This window comes from Malus sylvestris, chromosome 15 (assembly GCF_916048215.2).
Source record: "Malus sylvestris chromosome 15, drMalSylv7.2, whole genome shotgun sequence".
Taxonomy (NCBI): Eukaryota; Viridiplantae; Streptophyta; class Magnoliopsida; order Rosales; family Rosaceae; genus Malus; species Malus sylvestris.
The window spans coordinates 18,279,355-18,299,589 of record NC_062274.1 but is presented as its reverse complement, the minus strand read 5'-3'; positions in this window follow the sequence as shown (position 1 = coordinate 18,299,589).

Below are 20,235 nucleotides of genomic sequence, written 5' to 3'. Positions count from 1 at the left end.
TCAATACAATGCTACATAACATTAAATGTTACGAGCATTGAATGCTGGATTCACTAAGACCCCGTTTGGTATTGTTTTTTCATTAAAAACTACTTAACTTAGTAAAAAAGTGTCTGGTAATAATAAAATATCATGTTTATTTTATTTTAAAAGCAATGAGTTCCAGATAGCAGTTTTTAAAAGCAATTTGTAGGTTGTTTTTAAAAGCTGCTTTAATAAAAAGCAGAGTTAGGTCTTTAATAATTATTTTCAATTGTTGTAATACCTTCATTAATTTTTTTTAAATGACATTGTTTAGCCTTCCATACACATTCTATCCCTTAGAGAATAAAGTAAACATTACCACCTACCACTACAAATACTAACTTTACACTATCACCACCATTACAACCATTATTTTTGTCACCACCACCGTCGTGACCACAACCTCCACCACTGTCATCACTACCATCATTGTCACCACCATCACTACCGCCACAACCGCCACCACCACTACTACCACCATAGATGCCGTCATCGCCACCACCACCACCATTACTGCAACTGCCACCATTACTACCATAACTCTCATTACCATTATCATTGTCGCCACCGTTGGCACCACCATAACCGCAACCGCCTCCACTGCCATTGTCCTACCACCATTGTTACCTTTCCATCCCAACCAACACATCCCACTATTAGCACCACCACCACCTCCACCGTAACCACCACCACCACCACCACCACCATTACCACCATTGTTGTCGTCGCCCCTACTTCTACTACTATTGTAGATGCAAATTTCCGCCGTCTTCAGTCTTGAAGAAAATGCACCTGCAAAACAATCAACACCTTTGATCAGAGACCTAAGCCTCACGCGCCCACGAGGTAGGGGGTTAGGTCAACGGATCTCCGATGCCTAAGTTAATTTCTTTGAGAGAGTAAAGTGTTTAGGGCTTTTTTAGGGTTGCAAAAGCTCTGAAAATTTGGTAGAATATGGGGTATTTATAGGGATATGGCCGGCCATATAGTGTTTAATGGAGAGATATTCTCTAAATATTCTCAAGATATTTAATAAGAATAATATCTTAAGATAATGGAGTAATTATCCCTAATTGATTTAAATTAGGATTACTTATTTTATTGGAGTCAATCTTCAATTGGAAATGTATTAAAGATAAGACTCGGGTAATTAATCCTTATTTTTAATTCCTTGCCAAGGGCAGGTGAACTGTGGGTAGTTGTGTTCAGTTGCTGAGTCCTCCAAGGATGTTAGCTGCGCGTGGGAGCATCTGAGAAGCCTGCCAATTTATTGAGGGCAATCTTGTCTTTCTTGAATAAAAGTCCACGTGTCGCCTTGGGATTATTTTAGGCTTCACAAATGCCCCCACACCCACTGTGCTGCACACAGGAAAAGGATAATAGGTGTAGGAATCCCAAGCTACTTAAGCTTGTAAAGTTGTTTCCCAATTTGAACCTAATCTTCTTTCTTGATTTGGAGATAGACTTCTTCTAGGAAAAGAAAAATAATTACCCCCAATACCTGTTTAATTCTACCTTAAGCAGGGGATTAAATAAATTTGGATTATTCCAACAAGGAAGAGAAGCTAGAGGAAATTTTTATTCCCCTCCCCTAGCATTCTTCTTTTCTTTCCTCTTTTTTGGGAGTCTTAGGACTTGAAAATGGCTTGGTGGGTGCCAAGTAGGTGTGAATTGCGTGGTAAGGATGCCATGAGGCTGGAGGTGGTGCGGCAAAAGGGTTGGCTGGCGTGGGGAAACCGACTTGGGCCGGGTCTTCATGGATGCTGGGCTGGACCATGGGCTGGTGGGAAAAGAATGAGAGGGACCGGCGTGGGCCTGCACTTTTGCGTGCGTGACCTGGGCCGCAAGGTCTGGGTTTGCTTTTTAGGGCGTCTGGCACGTGAAGGAGAGGAGAAGAATGAGGTGCGGACCTCCCTTTCTGCTGGGCATAACGACTTAGGCTGCGTGTAGGGCGAGCTAGAACGTCGGCTAGGCCCTTTATGCCCTAGCCATGTGGATGAATTGGGTCGTGGTGCCTGGAGCTAGGATGCTGGGCTCTACGGTCCTTTCTTTTTTTTTTCTTTTTTTCTTTTTTTTTTGTGAGTTGCCTTCTAAGTATTTCCCTCGTACTTTTTGCAGAGGCTTTAAAAGGTATTCATCTGACCGTAAAAGTGACGAATATCCTCCATCTGTGCACTGTCACGGTGGTTTTTCTGGCAAGGTGGGTTACTTTAAGGCTACACATGTCAAGATCAATTCCGACGAACTATTTCAGGATTTTCTTAAGGCATACAAGCATGCGATTCTGTCAGGGGTTCAAGTCAAGCTGGTGAAAGATGATAGCGGCCATGAATCATGCGGCGATGGTGTCTTTGCTAGGAAGAGAGCTATCAAATTCCATTCGTACTACTTCGTGATGGGATTTACTTTTCCCATGTTGCGTCTTTTCTAGGAGGTGATCTGCTCCATGAAATGCGCGCCTGCTCATTGTTCCCCAAATGCATTTTGTGCGATGGTGGGATTCTCGAACTTGAGCAGGTTCTTTGATCTTGGTTTGATCATAATGAGTTCTGGTACTTCTTTGAGATCGGCCACAAGGAAGGAGTGGGGCAGCTGAGGTTTCGCCATAGGTTGTTTGATACATCTAGCAAAGGTGATCATGAGTGGGCGAGAGACACCTTAAAGGTAAACGGAGAGTGGGAGTCTGACTCTTCTCCTGAGCTGCAAGTCCTAACTACCTTTATTAGTGGTAAGTGAACTGCTTAATTCTTATCCTGCTTGAATTTTTGTTGAGCTACTCCATGACTTCAATTTATTGATCATCTTTCTTACTTTGTATAGATTCGGAGTTTGGCTCAACTTCAAGGACTTCAGCAGATATGAAGAAAGTGCATGTTGCATTGGGTATCCCTGTCGAGTACTGAGAGTGGCGCTAGCTGCTCAACCCTCTTCGTCGGGAGAAAAATGGCCTACCTCCAAATAAAGAGATGAAGTGGATAAAGGACAAGGCATTAACTCGCCCAATTGCTGCTGTAAAGCCTGCTGCCAATGAAGGTGGAAAGAAAAGATCTTCCTCACCTGCTTGTGAGCCTTTGGCCAAGAAAAAGCCAAAGATTTCTTCTGCTACTCGTGGGAACTCATCTGCTGCCGAGAAGCTTGTCATTAATCTAACTTCCCCCAATGGGGTGACACATGCTGCTCTGAAGGTGGTCGCATCCATTGCTGATAGACTTGCCCAGCGAAAGAGTTCGGTGACACTTTCGGTATTTGGGTTTGTATCGAAGCCTCCGTCAGGAGCTAAGTCTAGTTCTACTTCTAAGAGGCTCGCCTCTATAAAGAGCAGGAATGTGGATTTCGTTGCTAAGGTGGCGCATGGGCCTGCTTCTCCTTCTGCCGTGACTGACTCATCTACTAAGAAGGGGAAATCTGTTCACACGGGTAGTTATAAGAGATCCACCTAGTATGAGGCTGGTAAGTTTCCCAAGGTTTGTGCGCTGCTGAAGGCTGACCTAGTCTGAGGCTGGCAAGTTTGTTGACAGTGTTGGGAAAGTTGCCATCCGCTCAGACTCCTTCACAAAGCATTCTGCTTACTCGAAGAGGTCCTCCCTGATTGCTACAATGCATAAGACTTTGAACCTGGCAGCTGAGTCTTTGCTCATTGATCAGGATGCTATCAAGTGTGCTAAGGAGACCGAAGTGGCATTGATGGCTCAGTTTCGCTTTGCTGTTGAAAAGATCGAAAATCTCGAATCTGAACTCGCTGTTTTGCAGCTGGAGATCGTTTATCAAGAGGTCGCCCATTTGAATGCTAGGCTTAGTGTGACTCAGGCGATGTTGGAAGTTGTAAAGAAAGAAGTCAGTCATGTTTCTCTGGTGGTCGAGGATCTTGAACGTGTCAATTCGGAGCTACGATCTGCTTGTTTTGCGAAGGATGAATAACTTATCTTCATACATGCTGAAGTGTCTCATCTCAAGGAGGTTGCCAGTAAACTTAAATCCAAGGAAGTGGATCTGCAAGGTGCACTGTCTGCTAGCGAGAACCTAAAAAATGAACTGGATAAGCTACATGGTGCTCATACTGGACTTGTTGAGGAAAATATGTCGTTCAAGAATGAGAAAACTGGTCACGAAATGGCGCTTGCTTCTTATCTGGTCGATTTCTACAAGCTTGGCTATATAGACCATCTTTAGGGTAAGCCGTTGAATTATGAGTTTTCTGAGAAGGACTTCGAGACTTTTTCCATTTCTCTAGTTGATTTCCTTGATTTATCGTTTGAGTCTGCCTTTGGTGGAGAAGTTGAGGGTTAGGCAATCCAGGTAAGGGTGGCTGAGGATGAGTTGATGGAAGCTTTGGTTGCTTAGAGCAGTGCGGCTGCTGAATGTGTGGCAGTCGAGGAACCTGTGGTTACGCAGATTGTCCAAAAGTAGTCTTTTTGCTTAGACTTATGAGTTTTCTTCTTTTCCTTTTCGTTTTGCTTTGCTTGAACTTTGTTGGCCTTCGAGCCGGTTTATCAATTTGCTAGAAATTTAATAAATAGCTTTCCTTCTATCCTTCTATTTCGCCATGTTTTTTCCAAAACGGTTGATCCCACGTCATCACTTAAGTTTTAGTTTCTGCTTCTGGGCTTCTGGAGCCTTGCTTGCTCGAAGCGACTTGCAAAACTTTGCCGTGAAACTGGCAGTTGAGCTGGCTACTTTGATGGAGCTGTTGACCCGCGTGGTCATTTTAGGCTTCAGTTTTGGCTTTGATGCTCATAGGGTTTTACCTGCAAGAGGAAAAATACGAAATTTTTAACACATAGAGCTGTCGACCGAACACATACTTTCGCATGAAGCAGGTGATTTCGTGTAGCTACTATAGTTGTGAATCTCAGCTTTGGATGATTTCATGAGCTTTAGCCCTCTAAGGGCGCATTGCAAGATTTTTAACTTATAGGGTCAGCGGTCCACCATGTGTTTCGTGTAAAAAGCAGAGGAGTTCTTGTGGACACTATGGTTGTATTCTGGCTGTTGATTAGCTTCTGCAGCCTTGGCTTTCCACGGGCGTGTTGCGAAGTGTTTAACTTATAGAGTCGTCGACTGGACTCATGCTTCTCATAGGAACGCATGGTTCGTGGCGGGCTAAGCGGCTCTTTGTTGAGACATTGCTGGAATGAGCCGTGTTCTTCCACCGTTGTCCTGCTTTGGGACACCTCATCTGGGGCGTGCTGCATCTCGATGCGCTCAAGGAGTTGGTTTACCATGGTGGTCTGTTGTGTGAGGGCGTGTGTCAAATTAGTGACCTGCTGGGGCAGGTGGTGCTCGTCATTTGGATTGGAATAGTCTGGATAATGGGCATCTCCATGTGTGGTGGAAGTATAATGGACTGCAGGTACAAAACTTGAGCCCAAAGCAAGCATTCCTGCAGAAAAGTAGGGTGTAAGTAACCCTGAATCGATCGCGGGACCAATGGTCGAAATCTGGATCACTGAAGGTGGCCTTATAATGGATTGGTCCACGGGCCGGGTCGTCGGAACGGGTCGCGTTGAACCGGCGCCTACTCTTTTCGGCCTGCATGGCCATTAGCCCTCCTGGCCGTTGGGCTGCCACATCTTGGCCTGATGGCTGGGTGGCTTAGGCTTGGGCCTGTTGAGCTGTTTGGCTAACAGTAGCTATTACGTTCTGGGTTAAGGTTTGGGCTTGCTGTGGCAGTGGGCTGGGCTTTCTGGCTTGGGCCTGCTGTGGCAACTACCAAGTTTTGAACCTTATTCTCGTAGGCTTGGAAATGGACCTGGGCCTCCTGCCTAAGGTTTAGAGGGATGTGATGCTGCAAGGGCAGCGGCGATGGAATTTATGTCGTGGCTGTTGGGTCACGGTGGTGATGATTGTGGTGCGGCTCCGCGGCAATAGGGTTCTTTATGCCGTTGCATTGAGCCTTAAGGACCTCCTGATGCGAAAATTAACTTAACACACAAATTTAACCCTCTTTTGACAACTGTAGTTTAAGAAGTAGGGATCGTTCTGGACCGGGGACTAGGAGGGCTTGCTAATAACCTCTAAACTAACTCAAAAACATAAAACTAAACTTAAAAATACTTAACAAGACTCACAAGACTCAAAGCAAACTTAAAATACTCAAAACAGCTTAAAACAACTAAATAAACTTAAACTAGACACTAGGAATGACTTTGGACGAAAATTGACTTTTACTTGAATAAAAACATTTAAAAACACAAATTAAAACATATTCTAACTAATTAGACACACTAAAGTAAAGGGGGATTGAGTTTTGGACAAAGTTGAAACAAACAAACAAGTATGAAAAACTAGACAGATTGTAAAATAAATTTGAGAAATAAGATGATGAATGGGATAGCTAGAGGCTTTTTCTCCACACATGACATGTATGCAAATAACTCGATTTCCAGTTACTACTTCATTGAATTATGAACGACAATGCTCCAAATTAACCGTGACATCACTAGTTAACTTTCAGATTTTCCTTGTTTTATTGGATTAGATGACATCATTCGACAACCCAAAACATTCTTCTAAATTTCCCTACATGACATCATAATAGAGATACAATCAAAGATCATTACGTTTACTGAAAATCATAAGCATTGACAAAGCACTTGCAACTATGACATCATGTCACTTATGCTAGGAATTGAACTTAACGCAATCGTTTATAAGCGACCTTCACTACATGTGAATATAAGTTTGTAACGATTATGTGAAACTTCTTTATATTCTAGCAACGGATTTATGCATGCCAATTAAGTGTCGACCCTTAATTAACAAATACAAATAAGTTATCAATCAAATAGTTAAGCCAATTGCATTCACGGTTCAAGAGTTCATAATTGGAATTTATCAAATTATATTGCACACATAATCATGGCTTTGAAATCACCCCTAGCCAAGAGGGGTTTAGCCACTCATATTTACAACAAAACGAAAGGAAATGAATTTAAACATTAGAAATAAAAGAAAGAAAACACCTAAACGTTCTAACGATCCAAGTTGGACAGCAAGCACGTCCAAGCATTTTCCTTCCCTTCCTTTGCTACGGCACAAGATGTTGGTGAGTGGTTGAAGGTTTGTTTGTATGGAGGAATGGATGTGAAGATGAATGGATGTGTTTTGTTGAAGGTTGTGTTGAAAATGGGAGTGAATGATCTAACAAAGTATGAACTCAATTTATGTTACACACACTTCCTTTTATAAAGGAAGTGCAAGGCAAAGCATGGGTAAAATGGAGTGGTGTTGAAATGATTCAAAGGTGAAACTGAAGTAATAATGCAAAGCATGGGTAAAATGGAGTGGTGTTGAAATGATTTAAAGGTGAAAGTGAAGTAATGATGCAAGAATTAAATATGGATGGAGTGCATGGCAAAGGTTTGTTCTGGTACAAGGAACCCTTAATCTGTGTCCTAAAATGCATAGGAAACCTTCAATGTTGCTGGAACTTAGGGACATTTAGGATTTAGGAAAGATCAAACCAAAATAGGAAACCTTGGCTTAACTTTCCTACTTCAAGTAGGAATCCTCATCTTTAGGTCTTCAATTTCGTCCATTCCTTTAGTTTCAAGCATGTGATATTTATTCCAAGTCCAAAATTGCTCCAAAAGGCTCCAAAATGCACATTTTTGCATACTTTGTCCTAAGAACCTAAAATTGCACAAAAATGACTTTAAACACTAAAACTACTAAGGAATAACAACATAAATGCATGAGAACAAGCTAACTCAGTCGCATAAATATGCTCCTATCAAATTCCCCCACACTTAACTTTTGCTAGTCCTCGAGCAAAACAAAAGAAACAAACGAATCAAAACAAACAGAACACAACTTAACCTTCCAACATTTGCCTCAGGGATTTCCAATGCACATGACATGTTAAAAATCATCATTCCCACAACTTTTGGTCATCTTCACACTTGAGCACATACTTAATTACAATCACCAATTACTAGTTCGCAATTAACCAATTAAAACGATATTTTAAATATAGTAACATGCCTTAGAGAATTTGCTCAATTCCTTACAAGATACTCTCTATTTTCACACACATTTTCTGACTACACACCCTACACTAGTTATATGTGAGCAGATTGATGTAAACATGGAAGACTAGTACTCACATATGTTATAACAAAGAAAGCAATTTTTGGAGTTAATAAACATGTTTAGATATGATCTCATGAATGGAATGCTACTACTTAGATGCGAGAACCAGTGACACCATATGCTCATCCCAATTTCGAACTCCACAAATTGAAACACACAACACTCAAGATTGAAGTTAAGGGTTGTAACAGGGCTTGGGGGTAATGGCTAATAAAGAAAGGATAACAATAACAAACGTTCTTAAAGTGATAGCAAGCAAAGCAATGAAATAGACACTTGGAATTCACTTTAGAATGCAGAATCAACTTTTAAATACAAAGGGAAGATTCATGCAACACTTAGGGCCGAATTCAATGTTTTGGACCCTTTTTTAACAAACTTTTTTCTTTTCACTCTTTTTTTTTTTTCTACCCGTGCCTTATTAAGGACTTTGGTACACACACACACACAAGAATCACTTCCCCCACACTTGCTTTCTGCAATACATTGATAAAAAAAAAAAAAAAAGAGTTCATTTTAAGTTATGCTTTACTATGCTTCAAGAACAAGGGTATGGATGGTCCTAAAACTAGGCTAGGTAAGGATAGTGTGGATTAACAAAGAACATAGGCTTAACAAGGCTCAACGGGGTTAAACTTAAACACATAATGAAATAGGGGCACGGCAATTTGGCTTTGGTGGTCACTACACAACTTCATCTTGAATATGTGTTATGCAAATCAATAGCATGCTTTGAATGAAATAGGCATGAGTTCTTGCATTTGGAACTAAATGATGAAACGCCTTCTAAGTAGCAACCAAGCAAAGAATAATGAGATCATGCAACGACTTTGGAAAACAATGATGCACAGATTATTAACTCTCCAAATAAACGTTTAAGCTCAGGTCTCACAAGGTTGTAGCGTTCATTTGAGTTCCTTCCTTCAAACATGTTACAAAAACTGATTTTTCCTTTATGATTGCATGTGAATTCATAAATTATAACCACAACCAAGCATACACCAAAGAGTAAATCAAATTTTCATCCATGTTTATAACTCTCTTTAACAGTCATGTAATTAAAAACCAAATCCTCATCATTGTGTTGGAAGGTACTCTAAGACACAAATAAACACACAAAAACAACTCTTTTTGGGTTTTTCAAAACAATTTTTCAAATTTTTAAGAGATTTTCGGATTTTTATGTCAAAACACACTAAAACACTCCAAAATAGCTTAAAAACACTTAAAAATAGCAAGGAACAACACTAGAAGTAATGAGTGATAAACTCCTACGAATTGCATGCAAATCAATTTGGTTACCCCTACACTTAAATCAAACATTGTCCTCAATGTTTCAAGCATAAACTCACACAAAAACAAGCAAACAAACAAACAACGAATAAACATGACAAGTTTAGCAAAGTAAAAACCAGACAAAGTAGAGTTTAAGAACGCAAATCTGGTTTTGGAGATAGATGATCTTGTTCACTTTCCACAGCTTTGATCTCGAACTGGTTTGGAATTCTGAGTGAGGAATATCAGAGTTCCTTGGTTGTGCAGTCTGCATTCTTCTCTGCTTGTTTCTTCTGCATGGCAGGCAGGCACGAGGTAGAAGTGATGGTCTGTTTCTTTCTTCAATCTTTCCAAGTGCCGACCATTTGCTTTCTTTCTCCTTGTCCCTAGCTGAGGATGAATTAGCACATTGTCTCCACATGCTTCGAGGTATCATTTTCACTTCCCTTATCTATTCCCCAGGCAGAAGTGGTAGACGAAGAGGAAGCATAAGATGTTGAAGATGAGTACTCGAGAGCAAGGCTAGGTAAGCAATCAGGAAGGGGTTCAAGGCAGTCGGTTCCAGATCGGAAGATTGATACCAAGTGCTGGCTGATTGCTCTCTTTCTCCTTGTCCCGCAGATGAAAACAACGATAAGGAGAATGACAGGGAGAAAGCATGATATGAGATACTCTTGCTTTCAACCTGCATGATATGAAATACTTTTTCTTTTGATGGGTTGTTTGTAGAGGTATCCCAGGGAATAAAGAACATTGAGTGACTCGAGAGGCTTTGTTGGGAAGGCATTCTCGGAGATGAAGAAGGGTTATGTATTTTGTAGAGGTATCCCAGGGAATAAGGAACATTGAGTGACTCGAGATGCTTTGTTGGGAAGGCATTCTCGGAGATGAAGAAGGGTTATGTATGTCTGCCTTGTAATAGAGGGTGAAGGTCGACATTTATATGAATTAATAACCGGTACTATTCTTTCACTCTTGTCGTCAACTGTTGGATGATTAAATAGTAATCTTCACGTGCTTTCTACGTCACCAGAAATCTTCGACAGATTGCCCGTAATTTCCGAAAGGCTGAGTATGCATGTGACAGATGCTGACATGTCTGGAAAAGCAAATGCCTCTTCGATATCTGAAATCGGTGCTTCGACAAATTGCCTGTGATTTTCGCAAGCTGAGTGTGCATGTGACAGATACTGACACGTCTGGAAAAGCAAATGCCTTTCCGATTTTTGAGCTTGCCTCTTCGATTTCTGAATTGGCCTCTTCGATTTCTGAGTTCGCCTCTTCGATTTCTGAAATCCCGTCAAGTGTTGATTTTTATAGAGGATAAGCAGTTCGTTTCTAAGCACACTTGAATTTCTACCCATAGAAACTCCCTTCATTGCACTTCTAAGATCTCGATTTGTCCGACCTCTTTTTTCTTCAACACCTTTGAAAATGTCTGGCCCTTCCGATCGTCGTTTTGACTTGAACCTTGGTGAAGAGGCTTCCATGCCTTCTCCAGACAACATATGGCGCCCATCCTTCATATCCCCTACTGGTCTTCTTACCATTGGGGATTCGGTGATGAAGAATGATATGACCGCTGCGGTGGTGGCCCGGAACCTTGTTACTCCCAAAGATAACAGACTACTTTCCAAACGGTCTGATGAGTTGGCTGTTAAGGATTCTCTGGCTCTCAGTGTGCAGTGTGCGGGTTATGTGTCTAATATGGCCCAACGTCTATTTGCTCGAACCTGTCAAGTTGAGTCATTGGCGGCTGAAGTGATGAGTCTCAAACAGGAGATTAGAGGGCTCAAGCATGAGAATAAACAGTTGCACAAGGTTGCACATAACTATGCTACAAACATGAAGAGGAAGATTGACCAGATGCAGGAATCTGATGGTCAGATTTTACTTGATCATCAGAGGTTTGTGGGTTTGTTCCAACAGCATTTGCCTTCGTCTTCTGGGGCTGTACCGTGTAGTGAAGCTCCAAATGATCAACCTCCGATACCTCCTCCTTCTGTGGCTCCGCCAACTGCTAATGTTCCGCCGACTACTGAGACTTCTCCTAAGCAGCCTTTGTGAAGGCTCCCTCTTGTATTTTTTTGCCTCCTGTTCATTTTCAAAGAATTTTAATGTAAAATACCTTGCATATCTGTCAATGTTTCAAAAATAAACCCACAACAAAAACAATTAAGCAAGCAACAAAAAAAAATGACAATCATGGCAAAATAAAATTGCAAAAAATGAAAGGTTTATAGGAATGCAAAACATGGGTTGCCTCCCAAGAAGCGCTTGCTTTAACGTCTTGCAGCCGGACGAAACTTCCTGCTAAGCTTGGATAGGGCCCACGACACTGAGTGGGATTTCTTCCATAATCTGCCCCACATCACTCTCATAGTATAGCTTTAGGCGATGCCCGTTCACTTTGAATTCGTCGTCGTTCCTTAAGCTTTTAACTTGGACTGTACCATGGGGAAAAACATTAGTGACAACAAATGGCCCAATCCACTTAGACCGTAACTTACCAGGGAACAATCGTAGACGGGAATTGAATAGTAGCACTTTTTGTCCAATTGAGAATGTTTTTCCCCAAATCATTTTGTCATGAAACGCCTTTGTTTTCTCCTTGTAAATTCGTGCATTCTCATAGGCTTCGTTCCGTATCTCCTCAAGTTCATTCAGTTGGAGCTTCATATTCATTCCAGCAGCATCTAAGTCCAAATTGAATGTTTTCACAGCTCAGTGCGCTTTGTGCTCCAGTTCCATAGGTAGGTGACACAGCTTGCCGTAGATTAGTCGAAATGGAGACATCCCTAAAGGTGTTTTGTAGGCAGTGCGATATGCCCACAGTGCATCATCTAAACGAAAGCTCCAATCCTTCCGGTTTGGCCCAACAGTCTTCTCCAAGATTTGCTTGATTTCTCTATTCGAGACTTCGGTTTGGCCACTTGTTTGAGGGTGGTATGGCGTGGAAACCCGATGCTTCACATTGTACTTTTTAAACAGCGCCTCAATGGTGCGATTGCAAAAGTGGGAGCCTCCATCGCTTATGAACACCCTCGGCATGCCAAATCTGGAAAAGATGTTAGCCTTGATAAAATCTGTCACCACTCTAGAATCGTTAGTATAGGTGGATTTGGCTTCCACCTATTTTGACACATAATCAACGGTTAGCAAAATATAAGTAAAACCATATGAGGGCGGAAAGGGTCATGGAAATCCATACCCCATACATCAAAGATCTCCACATTAAAGATGGGGGTTTGCGGCATTTGGTCTTTGGCACCGATTGTACCTGTTCTTTGGCATCTATCACAAGTTATACAAAATGTTCTAGCATCCTTAAACAATGTAGGCCAATAGAAACCACTCTCTAAAACCTTAAGGGCTATCATTTGGGTGCCAAAATGACCCCCACATTCATAACTATGGCAAAATGCAAGAATTGAATTAAACTCGGAATTGTGCACACATCTACGAATAATCTAGTCAGGACAATACTTCCACAAATATGGATCATCCCACACATAAAATCGTGCATCATTTCTGAGTTTATCACGCTTGTATTTATCTAGAGTGCTAGGAACTTATTTTGTGACCAAATAATTGACCAAATCAGCATACCAGGGCTCACTTACCTCTAGGGACAGCAATTGCTCGTCAGGGAAAGTCTCTAGAATGGGTAAGGAGTCATCCTCGTGCACCAAACGGCTGAGGTGGTTAGCCATCACGTTTTCACTCCCCTTTTTGTCTCTTATTTCAATGTTGAACTCTTGAAGTAGGAGCATCCAACGAATCAACCTTGGTTTGGCCTCCTTCTTGGTGAGGAGGTACTTCAACGCTGCATGGTCAGAATATACAATCACTTTAGTGCCAAGTAAGTATGAACGAAATTTATCTAAAGCAAATATAACTGCAAGAAGTTCTTTCTCAGTGGCAGAATAATTTAATTGAGCATCATTTAGTGTCCGAGAAGCATAGTGGATGATGTGGGGCTGTTTGTTCCTCCTTTGGCCTAAAACATCACCAATGGCATAATCAGATGCATCACACATTAACTCAAATGGAAGGCTCCAATCTGGTGGCATGATGATGGGGGCCGACGTCAACATGTCCTTGAGGGTTTTGAAAGCGGTCTCACACTCCTTGTTGAACTCGAAGGCTACTTCCTTTTGGAGTAAACGGCAAAGGGGTTGGGCGATTTTTGAGAAATCCTTTATGAATCTCCTATAAAATCCTGCATGGCCAAGAAAAGAACGAACCTCCCTCACCGAAGTGGGAGAGGCTAAGTGACGTACAAGATCTATTTTAGATTTATCAACCTCAATCCCTTTTTCTGATATGATATGCCCCAAAACTATACCTTGTTTTACCATAAAATGGCATTTTTCCCAATTCAAGACAAGATTAGTTTAGATGCATCGTTGTAAGATCAGAGTAAGATTATTCAAGCATGCATCAAATGAGTCACCAAAGGCACTAAAGTCATCCATAAACACTTCAATGATCTTTTCCACAAATTCTGAGAAAATACTTACCATACACATTTGGAATGTGGCTGGTGCGTTGCATAGCCCAAATGGCATGTGTCGATAAGCAAAGGTACCCAAGGGACATGTGAAGGTAGTCTTTTCTTGGTCATCGAGAGCTATCACAATCTGATTATAACCCAATAGCCATCAAGAAAACAATAAAATGAATGACCGGCTAACCTTTCCAGCATTTGATCAATAAAGGGCAGTGGGAAATGATCTTTTCTTGTCGTAACGTTGAGCTTCTGATAGTCAATACAAACTCTCTATCCGGTTTGGATTCGGGTGGGCACAAGCTCATTATCTTCATTTGTTACCACAGTGACTCCGGACTTCTTAGGAACAACTTGGACCGGCGAAACCCAATGGCTATCAGAAATTGGGTAAATCACTCCATAATCTAGTAGCTTGATGATTTTCTTCTTCACAACGTCCATCATGGGTGGATTGAGCCGACGGTGTGCTTCTCTAGATGGTTTGGCTCCTTCTTCCAAAAGTATTCGATGCATACAAATGGTAGGGCTAATTCCCTTTATATCGGCCAATGTCCACACAATGGCAGTTCTGTATTCCCGAAGCACCCTCACCAACTTGTCCTCCTCTTGTGCAGTGAGTGAAGAAGAGATGATGACGGGCAGCGTCTCTTGCTCTCCCAAAAACACATATGTCAAATGGCTAGGCAATGGTTTAAGCTCTAGGGAAGGGGGCTGGATTACAGAAGGAAGCAACTTGTTAGTCGAAATGGGAATTGAAATTAGGTTAGGAGACTTACCAATATGCCTTGGATTTGACTCTAGGGCAGCAACCATCTCCACCAATTCTTCTTGAATAGGCATGGCAAGATGTTCCTTGTTGTTGCCGTGTGCATGCCTAAGTGCTAACCCTTCATTTTTTAGTCCAATGCTTTGCGTGAGAGTCTTTTCAAGTGCATCCTCATTCAAATCATCAAGGAATTCCTGTGCCCAAGAGTCAATCACATCAATAGAGAAACAAGAGTGACCATCATGAGGATATCTCATAGCATCAGAAATATTGAAATCAATAACTTCCCCATCAAATTCCATGGTCAATGTTCCCTTGAATACATCTATCTTTGTACGGGCAGTCTTCATGAATGGTCGGCCAAGTAATATTGGTAATTGAAAGGAATGGTTCGAGTCTTCAATTTCAAGCACGTAGAAGTCTGCCAGAAAGACTAGGTGATTCACCTGCACTAAAACATCCTCCAAAACACCTTTTGGATACGCATTAGATCTATCGGCCAGTTGAATGATCACTCCATCATTTTTTAATTCTCCCAAGTTCATAGATGCATATATTGAATAAGGCATGACATTTATTGATGCGCCTAGATCTAACATGGCAGATCCAAAGCGAGTATTTCCTATAACACAAAGAATTGTAAAACTGCCTGGATTTTTGCACTTAGGAGGTAATTTTCGTTGCAACACAGCTGAGACATTCTCACTTACCCTTACCACATCTTTGTTTGAAGCCCTCTTCCTTGTAGTGCACAGCTCCTTCAGGAACTTAGCATACTTGGGGACTTGTTTAATTGCATCTAGAATTGGAATGTTGACTTGCACATTTCTAAATGTGTCAAGGATGTCTTTGTCACTCTCATCCTTCTTTGATTGCATAAACCTGCGAGGAAATTGTGCATTAGTTGGAATGGAATTAGAAGTCATGGAATTTGAACCCAACTTACCTTTGGTGGTTGAATTAGGGTGTGCAGGTTGCTGCGGCAACGATTGCTCAATCCTTGCCGAGGGTAGGCCTTGTTATTTCTCCTCAGATTGCATCTTTTCTTCCTCCTTTTGATTGGATTTAGATGGGCTGGGATTAGATCCAACTTCTTGTCCACTTCGCAAGGTGATGGCTTTGGCAGATTCGAAGCCTCCCTTTGGATTCACATCCATCAAACTAGGTAACTTACCTGGCTCTCTACTAAATTGCCCCATAAACTCAGCCATTTGTCCCATCTGTCTCTTCAATTCAGTCACCTCTCGAGCTTGATTTTGCACTTCCTTGGCGTAATTGTGCATATCTTTGACTTGATTTTTCTGACCCTTCGCCAACGTAGTTAGTAACTGAATAACTTAAGCATTATCAAAAGGCGAACCTGAGTTATTTTGGGCAGGTTGTGTTTGGGGTTGTGAGGGTGCATACGGCCTTTGATAGAATCCCGGAGGTTGTTGTCTGAATGCACTTTGTTGTTGGGTTTGTTGAGGCTCCCTCTATTTGAAATTTGGATGATCTCTCCAACTTGGATTGTATGTATTCGAGAACGGATCATTCCTTGGTTGGTTTTGACTCCCAAAGCCCACGGCGTTGGCAGATTCCCACCCTCCGTTCTCAATCAATTGAAGGCACTTATCCGTGAGATGTCCATTCATTGAGCACACGCCACAAGCAGCTACACTTTGTTCTTTTGGTTTTTCAACCAACTCATTAACTTGTTGTTGCCGTGGGTTGTCTCTTTGACCAACGCCTTCATATTGTTGAGCATTCAATGCTCGATTAGCAATTAAGGTCTTGGCAGCCATAGGTGTTTTGTCCACCAAAGCTCCTCCCGTTAAGGCATCTAACATTTGGCGTTCAATTGGTAGAAGCCCTTCGTAGAAATATTGAAGAATAAGCTCCTCTTTTATCTGGTGCTGTGGACATGAAGTAACAAGGGTTTTAAAACGCTCAAAGTAAGTGGGAAAGGATTCACCTTGGTTTTGCTGAATGCCACTAATCTTTTTGCGTAGTAGAATGACTCAAGAAGTTGGAAAAAACTTCTCCAAAAATACCCGTTTCATACTCTCCCATGATGTGACAGTTCCGGGGGCTAGCTCATACAACCAATCTTTAGCCTTTTCCAAGAGAGAAAAAGGAAAAGCCTTCATTTTCAGAATGCTCCCATCAACATTCACAAGGGTCATGCTCGAACAAACAACCTCGAACTCCTTCAAATGTTTATTAGGATCTTCCATGGATAACCCATGGAACTTAGGAATATGATGCAATAAACTGGACTTTAATTTGAACTCGTCGGTCTTGTTTTGGGCCGCCCTTGGATATTGAATGCATAAAGGCAGATCATTGTCCAATCCCGAAGCGGAAAGCTCCTTGATTGTTCGATTGTCTACTGCCATATCTTGGACTTCTTCAAAAGTCCTTGCCGTGGCCTCCTCTTGCTCTTCTACTTTATCTTCTTCAAGATCTGGTGCAGGTTGAGATGGTTGGGGATCTTGTTGATTCCTTGCTAGTCTCAAAGTTCGTTCAAAATCGTCGTCAAATTCAAAGATGTGCTTATGAACAGGTTGAGAACTTCGAGTCATAAACCACCTAAAACAAGAAAACAAGTAAAATCAGCAACTAGGAACAAAAATACATGAAAATAAACAAAAAGAAATAATAAGGGATTAGCAAAGTTGCTAATCCCTGGCAACGGCGCCAAAAACTTGATGCGAAAATTAACTTAACACACAAATTTAACCCTCTTTTGACAACTGTAGTATAAGTATAAGTAGAGATCGTTCTGGACCGGGGACTAGGAGGGCTTGCTAATAACCTCTAAACTGACTCAAAAACATAAAACTAAACTTAACAAGACTCACAAGACTCAAAGCAAACTTAAAATACTCAAAACAACTTAAAACAACTAAATAAACTTAAACTAGACACTAGGAATGACTTTGGACGAAAATTGACTTTTACTTGAATAAAAACATTTAAAAACACAAATTAAAACAGATTCTAACTAATTAGACACACTAAAGTAAAGGGGGATTGAGTTTTGGACAAAGTTGAAACAAACAAACAAGTATGAAAAACTAGACAGATTGTAAAATAAATTTGAGAAATAAGATGATGGATGGGATAGCTAGAGGCTTTTTCTCCACACATGACATGTATACAAATAACTTGATTTCTAGTTACTACTTCATTGAATTATGAACGACAATGCTCCAAATTAACCGTGACATCACTAGTTAACTCTCAGATTTTCCTTATTTTATTGGATTGGATGACATCATTCGACAACACAAAACATTCTTCTAAAGTTCCCTGCATGACATCATAATAGAGATACAATCAAAGATCATTACGTTTATTGAAAATCATAAGCATTGACAAAGCACTTGCAACTATGACATCATGTCACTCATGCTAGGAATTGAACTTAACGCGATCGTTTATAAGCGACCTTCACTACATGTGAATATAAGTTTGTAACGATTATGTGAAACTTCTTTATATTCTAGCAACGGATTTATGCATGCCAATTAAGTGTCGACCCTTAATTAACAAATACAAATAAGTTATCAATCAAATAGTTAAGCCAATCGCATTCACGGTTCAAGAGTTCATAACTGGAATTTATCAAATTATATTGCACACATAATCATGGCTTTGAAATCACCCCTAGCCAATAGGGGTTTAGCCACTCATATTTACAACAAAACGAAAGGAAATAAATTTAAACATTAGAAACAAAAGAAAGAAAACACCTAAACGCTCCAAGGATCCAAGTTGGACAACAAGCACGTCCAAGCACTTTCCTTCCCTTCCTTTGCTACGGCACAAGATGTTGGTGAGTGTTTGAAGGTTTGTTTGTATGGAGGAATGGATGTGAAGATGAATGGATGTGTTTGGATGAAGGTTGTGTTGAAAATGGGAGTGAATGATCTAACAAAGTATGAACTCAATTTATGTTACACACATTTCCTTTTATAGAGGAAGTGCAAGGCAAAGCATGGGTAAAATGGAGTGGTGTTGAAATGATTCAAAGGTGAAAGTGAAGTAATGATGCAAAGCATGGGTAAAATGGAGTGGTGTTGAAATGATTCAAAGGTGAAAGTGAAGTAATGATGCAAGAATTAAACATGGATAGAGTGCACGGCAAAGGTTTGTTATGGTACAAGGAACCCTTAATTTGTGTCCTAAAATGCATTGGAAACCTTCAATGTTGCTAGAACTTAGGGACATTTAGGATTTAGGAAAGATCAAACCAAAATAGGAAACCTTGGCTTAACTTTCCTACTTCAAGTAGGAATCCTCATCTTTAGGTCTTCAATTTCGTCCATTCCTTTAGTTCCAAGCATGTGATATTTATTCCAAGCCCAAAATTGCTCCAAAAGGTTCCAAAATGCACATTTTTGCATACTTTGTCCTTAGAACCTGAAATTGCATAAAAATGACTTTAAACACTAAAACTACTAAGGAATAACAACATAAATGCATGAGAACAAGCTAACTCAGTCGCATAAATATGCTCCTATCACCTCCGTCGTGGGGCTATGTCCTCGTCTCCACTATTCGGTCCAAATCCTCGCACGTACGGGGTTTTGTTCGTCATAGTTTTTGAATTTCCTACCATTGTATCCTTTCTCCAAGGATTGATCAAGAAAATTTTCTAGGAAAAATTAATTGATACAACGTGTGAGAAAATCAACGTAATAGAAAATTCAAGAAACAAATGCGAGAGGCTTCTTCGAGTATTTTGAATCAGCTCTCAATGAAAGCACCAATTTGTCGATGCAAATTTTTGCCGTCTTCAGGCTTGACGAAAATGCACCTACAAAACAATCAACTCCTTTGATCAGAGACCTAAGCCTCACGCACCCACGAGGTGGGGGGTTTAGGTCAACGGATATCCGATGCCTAAGTTAGTTTCTATGAGAAAGTAAAGTGTTTAGGGATTTTTTAGGGTTGCAAAATCTCTGAAATTTGGTAGAATATGGGGTATTTATAGGGATAGGGTCGTCATATAGTGTTTAATGGAGAGATATTATCTAAATATTCCCAATATATTCTCAAATCCAAGGTCAAAAACTGATGGTTTTAATTATGAAAACCATGGACTATGATGGTTTTAATTATGAGAACCACCTAAGGTGGACGAGTGATGTGAAAGAGCAGAGGTGTGGTGGACGACATGGTTTTAATAATGAAAACCACCCACTATGTGGGCTTTTTTTATTTTTAAAAGTTTGGAATATATATATATATATATATATATATATATATATGTTATATAAATGATAAGTTATTTAGATAATATTTTGTTTTTTTCCTAGGCAAGCATATTATATATGTACATAAAACATTCACATATGTATGTTCTTCTATAAAAAATAACATATTAGTCAATAATTATTTACATTTGATAGAGTAAATTTAATTAATTCATAAAATATATAAGAAATTTACCTAAATCTGCATAGGCGCCAGCCTAGATCTCGCCTAACCTCCTAGGCGCTAGGGGCCAACCCGCCGCCCGATTAACGCCTAATGTTTTTTAGAACCTTGATTGAAATTAACCATAACAATACAAAAA